At 40.3% G+C, this 6,440-nt stretch overlaps 1 non-coding gene across 1 annotated transcript; it reads left to right on the forward strand.

Moving 5' to 3' along the window:
- Window positions 1-4,047: 4,047 nt before the first annotated feature.
- Window positions 4,048-4,155, forward strand: LOC130950802 (small nucleolar RNA R71). Its single transcript, XR_009073736.1, has one exon. It is a non-coding gene; the product is annotated as a small nucleolar RNA R71 (small nucleolar RNA).
- Window positions 4,156-6,440: the final 2,285 nt, after the last annotated feature.

Raw genomic sequence — 6,440 nt, forward strand, 5'->3', positions numbered from 1 at the left:
ACATGCCACAGACACATAATTGGGTGAACCTTTTCAGATTGTGACTCAGCTTTGCTAGAGTCCCCAATTAGAGGTGTCCAGGGTTCTTAAGCACACTCTTTTTTGCCTTGGATCACAACTTTATTTCTTTCTTTTTCTTTCTTTTTCTCTTTCTTTTTTCGTTTTTCTTGCCTTTTTTTTCGCTTCTTCTTTTTTTTCGCTTCTTTTCTCTTTTTTTTTTGTATTCACTGCTTTTTCTTGCTTCAAGAATCATTTTTATGATTTTTCAGATCCTCAGTAACATGTCTCCTTTTTCATCATTCTTTCAAGAGCCAACATTCATGAACCACAAATTCAAAAGACATATGCACTGTTTAAGCATACATTCAGAAAACAAAAGTATTGCCACCACATCAAAATAATTAATCTGTTATAAAATTTAAAATTCGTGCAATTCTTCTCTTTTTCAATTAAGAAAATTTTTCATTCAAGAAAGGTGATGGATTCATAGGACATTCATAACTTTAAAGCATAGACACTAAGATACTAATGATCATAAGACACAAACATAGATAAACATAAGCATAAAATTCGAAAAATAGGAAAATAAAGAACAAGGAAATTAAAGAATGGGTCCACCTTAGTGATGGCGGCTTGTTCTTCCTCTTGAAGATCCTATGGAGTGCTTGAGCTCCTCAATGTCTCTTCCTTGTCTTTGTTGCTCCTCTCTCATGATTCTTTGATCTTCTCTAATTTCATGGAGGAGGATGGAATGTTCTTGGTGCTCCACCCTTAGTTGTCCCATGTTGGAACTCAATTCCCCTAGGGAGGTGTTGATTTGCTCCCAATAGTTTTGTGGAGGAAAGTGCATCCCTTGAGGCATCTCAGGGATTTCATGATGAGTGGGATCTCTTGTTTGCTCCATTCTTTTCTTAGTGATGGGCTTGTCCTCATCAATGGGGATGTCTCCTTCTATGTCAACTCCAACTGAATAACAGAGGTGACAAATGAGATGAGAAAAGGCTAACGTTGCCAAGGTAGAGGACTTGTCCGCCACCTTATAGAGTTCTTGGGCTATAACCTCATGAACTTCTACTTCTTCTCCAATCATGATGCTATGGATCATGATGGCCCGGTCTAGAGTAACTTCAGACCGGTTGCTAGTGGGAATGATTGAGCGTTGGATAAACTCCAACCATCCTCTATCCATGGGCTTGAGGTCATGCCTTCTCAATTGAATCGACTTCCCTCTTGAATCTCTCTTCCATTGGGCGCCCTCTTCACAAATGTTAGTGAGGACTTGGTCCAACCTTTGATCAAAGTTGACCCTTTTTGAGTTTGAAAGGGATCTCGGGGATCACCTTCTTCAAGGCCACAACTTCATAGAAGTGATCTTGATGCACCCTTGAGATGAATCTCTTCATCTCCCATGACTCGGAGGTGAAAGCTTTTGCCTTCCCTTTCCTCTTTCTAGAGGTTTTTCCGGCCTTGGATGCCATAAATGGTTATGGAAAAACAAAAAGCAATGCTTTTACCACACCAAACTTAAAAGGTTTGCTCGTTCTCGAGCAAAAGAAGACAGAAGAGAGTAGAAGAAGAAGAAATAGAGGAGATGGAGATGGCTTTGTGGTTCGGCCAAAGGGGGGAGAAGTAGTGTTTAGGGTGTGTGAAAATGAAGGAGTGAAGATGGGTTTATATAGGGGTGGAGAGAGTGGTAGGGTTCGGTTATGTGAGGGTGGGTTTGGAAGGGAAAGTGGTTTGAATTTGAATGGTGAGGTAGGTGGGGTTTTATGAAGGATGGATGTGAGTGGTGAAGAGAAAGATGGTATTTGATAGGTGAAGGGTTTTTGGGGAAGAGGTATTAAGGTGATTGGTGAATGGGTGAAGAAGAGAGAGAGTGGTGGGGTAGGTGGGGATCCTGTGGGGTCCACAGATCCTGTGGTGTCAAGGAAAAGTCATCCCTTCACCAAGTGGCAAGAAAAATTGTGTTCTGTGCCAATTCTGGCGTTAAATGCCGGGCTGGTGCCCATTTCTGGCGTTTAACGCCAGCTTCTTGCCCTTTTCTGGCGTTTAACGCCAGTCTGGTGCCCCTTTTCTGGCGTTAAACGCCCAGAATGGTGCCAGATTGGGCGTTAAACGCCCCTTTGCTAGCTTCACTGGCGTTTAAACGCCAGCAAGTTCTCCTCCAGGGTGTGCTGTTTTTTTTTCTGTTTTTTCATTCTATTTTTGCTTTTTCAATTGATTTTGTGACTTCTCATGATCATCAACCTACAGAAAACATAAAATAACAAAGGAAAATAGATAAAATATAACATTGGGTTGCCTCCCAACAAGCGCTTCTTTAATGTCAGTAGCTTGACAGAGGGCTCTCATGGAGCCTCACAGATGCTCAGAGCAATGTTGGAACTTCCCAACACCAAACTTAGAGTTTGAATGTGGGGGTTCAACACCAAACTTAGAATTTGGTTGTGGCCTCCCAACACCAAACTTAGAGTTTGACTGTGGGGGCTCTGTTTGACTCTGTTTTGAGAGAAGCTCTTCATGCTTCCTCTCCATGGTGACAGAGGGATATCCTTGAGCCTTAAACACAAAGGATTCTTCATTCACTTGAATGATCAATTCACCTCTGTCAACATCAATCACAGCCTTTGCTGTGGCTAGGAAGGGTCTGCCAAGGATGATGGATTCATCCATGCACTTCCCAGTCTCTAGGACTATGAAATCAGCAGGGATGTAATGGTCTTCAACCTTTACCAAAACATCCTCTACAAGTCCATGAGCTTGTTTTCTTGAGTTGTCTGCCATCTCTAGTGAGATTCTTGCAGCTTGTACCTCAAAGATCCCTAGCTTCTCCATTACAGAGAGAGGCATGAGGTTTACACTTGACCCTAGGTCACACAGAGCCTTCTTGAAGGTCATGGTGCCTATGGTGCAAGGTATTGAAAATTTCCCAGGATCTTGTCTCTTTTGAGGTAATTTCTGCCTAGACAAGTCATCCAGTTCTTTGGTGAGCAAAAGGGGTGTATCCTCCCAAGTCTCATTACCAAATAACTTGTCATTTAGCTTCATGATTGCTCCAAGGTATTTAGCAACTTACTCTTCAGTGACATACTCATCCTCTTCAGAGGAAGAATACTCATCAGAGCTCATGAATGGCAGAAGTAAATCCAATGGAATCTCTATGGTCTCAGTGTGAGCCTCAGATTCCCATGGTTCCTCATTAGGAAACTCATTGGAGGTCAGTGGACGCCCATTGAGGTCTTCCTCAGTGGCGTTCACTGCCTCTTCATCCTCTCCAAGTTCGGTCATGTGGATGGCCTTGCACTCTCCTTTTGGATTTTCTTCTGTATTGCTTGGAAGAGTACTAGGAGGGAGTTCAGTAATTTTCTTGCTCAGCTGACCCACTTGTGCCTCCAAGTTTCTAATGGAGGACCTTGTTTCAGTCATGAAGCTTTGAGTGGTTTTGATTAGATCAGAGACCATGGTTGCTAAGTCAGAGTGGCTCTGCTTAGAATTCTCTGTCTGTTGCTAAGAAGATGATGGAAAAGGCTTGCCATTGCTAAACCTGTTTCTTCCACCATTATTGTTGTTGAAACCTTGTTGAGGTCTCTGTTGATCCTTCCATGAGAAATTTGGGTGATTTCTCCATGAAGAATTATAGGTGTTTCCATAGGGTTCTCCCATGTAATTCACTTCTTCTATTGAAGGGTTCTCAGGATCATAAGCTTCTTCTTCAGATGAAGCATCCTTAGTACTGCCTGGTGCAGCTTGCATTCCAGACAGACTTTGAGAAATCAAATTGACTTTCTCAGTCAATATCTTGTTCTGAGCCAGTATGGCATTCAGAGTATCAATCTCAAGAACTCCTTTCTTCTGATTTGTCCCATTGTTCACAAGATTCCTTTCAGAAGTGTACATGAATTGGTTATTTGCAACCATCTCAATTAGTTCTTGAGCTTCTGCAGGCGTCTTCTTCAGATGAAGAGATCCTCCAGCAGAGCTATCCAATGACATCTTGGATAGTTCAAAGAGACCATCATTGAAAATTCCTATGATGCTCCATTCAGAAAGCATGTCAGAAGGACACTTTCTGATCAATTGTTTGTATCTTTCCCAAGCTTCATAGAGGGATTCTCCTTCCTTCTGCCTGAAGGTTTAGACTTCCACTCTAAGCTTACTCAATTTTTTGAGGTGGAAAGAATTTTGCCAAGAAGGCATTGACTAGCTTTTCCCAAGAGTTCAGGCTGTCTTTAGGTTGTAAGTCCAACCATATCCTAGCTCTGTCTCTTACAGCAAAAGGGAATAGCATAAGTCTATAGACCTCAGGGTCAACCCCATTAGTCTTGACAGTGTCACAGATTTGCAAGAATTCAGCTAAAAACTGATGAGGATCTTCCAATGGAAGTCCATGGAACTTGCAATTCTGTTGCATCAGAGAAACTAATTGAGGCTTAAGCTCAAAGTTGTTTGCTCCAATGGCAGGAATAGAGATGCTTCTCCCATAGAAGTCGGGAGTAGGTGCAGTAAAGTCACCCAGCACCTTCCTTGCATTGTTGGCATTGTTGTTGTTTTCGGCTGCCATGGTTTCTTCTTCTTTGAAGATTTCTGTTAGGTCCTCTATAGAGAGTTGTGCCTTAGCTTCTCTTAGCTTTCGCTTCAAGGTCCTTTCAGGTTCAGGGTCAGCTTCAACAAGAATGCCCTTGTCTTTGCTCCTGCTCATATGAAAGAGAAGAGAACAAGAAAGTATGGAATCCTCTATGTCACAGTATAGAGACTCCTTGAGGTGTCAGAGGAACAGAAAAATAGAAGGAAGAGGTAGAAGAATTCGAACTTAGTGAGATAGAGTTCGAATTGTGCATTGAGGAGGAGTGGTACTCCATAAATAGAAGGATGTGAGAAGAGAGGAAGAGTTTTTCGAAAATTAAGTTAAAAAGATTTTAAAAACATTTTGAAAAACTTGAATTGATTTTCGAAAACCAGGAGTGGAAAAGAAATCAAGTGATTTTTTGAAAAAGAATTTGAGATAAGAAATCAAAAAGATATGATTGAAAACTCTTTTGAAAAAGATATGATTGAAAAGATATGATTTGAAAAACAATTTTGAAAATATTTGATTTTAAAAATTAATGACTTGCCTAACAAGAAAAGATATGATTTAAACATTAAACCTTTCTCAACAGAAAAGGCAACATACTTGAAATGTTGAATCAAATCATTAATTGATAGCAAGTATTTTTGAAAATGGAAAGAAATTGATTTTGAAAAAGATTTGATTGAAAAGATTTGATTTGAAAAAGATTTGATTTTGAAAAATTTTGAAAACTTGAAAAAAATTTGAATTGAAAACAGAATCTTCCCTATTGTGCCATCCTGGCGTTAAACGCCCAGAATGGTATCCATTATGGCGTTTAACGCCCAAAATGCTACCCTTTTGGGCGTTAAACGCCCAGCCAGGCACCCTGGCTGGCGTTTAAACGCCAGTTTTTCCTTCTTCACTGGGCGTTTTGAACGCCCAGCTTTTTCTGTGTAATTCCTCTGCTGCATGTACTGAATCTTCAATTCTCTGTATTATTGACTTGAAAATAGAGCCAAGATCACATAAACAATGCATGCAAGACACCAAACTTAAAATGAGACTAGTGTCTCAATAAGAAACATAAAATTTTTTTGGTTTTTATGATTTTGTAATTTTTTTTTTTGGATTTTTTGAAAATTAAGTGGAAAAGAAAATAAAGGTATCAAAATTCTTAATGAGAATTCCAGAAATCATTTCAATGCTAGTCTAAGACTTCGGTCCAGGAATTAGACATGGCTTCACAGCCAGCCAAGCTTTCAAAGAAAACTTCGGTCCAAAACACTAGACATGGCCAATGGCCAGCCAAGCCTCAGCAGATCATTGCTCCAACATCAAGTTTGATAGAAATCAACAAGCTCTTGTGATGATAAGTTGAAACCTCGGTCCAATAAGATTAGACATGGCTTCACAGCCAGCCAGATTTCAACAGATCATCATGAAACTCTAGAATTCATTCTTAAAGAAATTCTGAAAAAAAAATACCTAATCTAAGCAACAAGATGAACCGTCAGTTGTCCATACACGAAACAATCCCCGGCAACGGCGCCAAAAACTTGGTGCACAAAATTGTGATCACTACTTTTCACAACTCAAATAATCCCTAGTAATGGCCCCAAAGACTTGGTGCTCAATACCATGGCATAAACACACCTTCGTACAACTAACCAGCAAGTGCACTGGGTCGTCCAAGTAATAAACCTTACGCGAGTAAGGGTCGATCCCACGGAGATTGTTGGTATGAAGCAAGCTATGGTCACCTTGTAAATCTTAGTCAGGCAGACTCAAATGGGTATGGGTGATATATGAATAAAACATAAAGATAAAGATAGAGATACTTATGTAATTCATTGGTGAGAACTTCAGATAAGCGAATGGAGATGCTTTG

The sequence above is a fragment of the Arachis stenosperma genome, chromosome 1 (genome assembly GCF_014773155.1).
Source record: "Arachis stenosperma cultivar V10309 chromosome 1, arast.V10309.gnm1.PFL2, whole genome shotgun sequence".
NCBI lineage: Eukaryota > Viridiplantae > Streptophyta > Magnoliopsida > Fabales > Fabaceae > Arachis > Arachis stenosperma.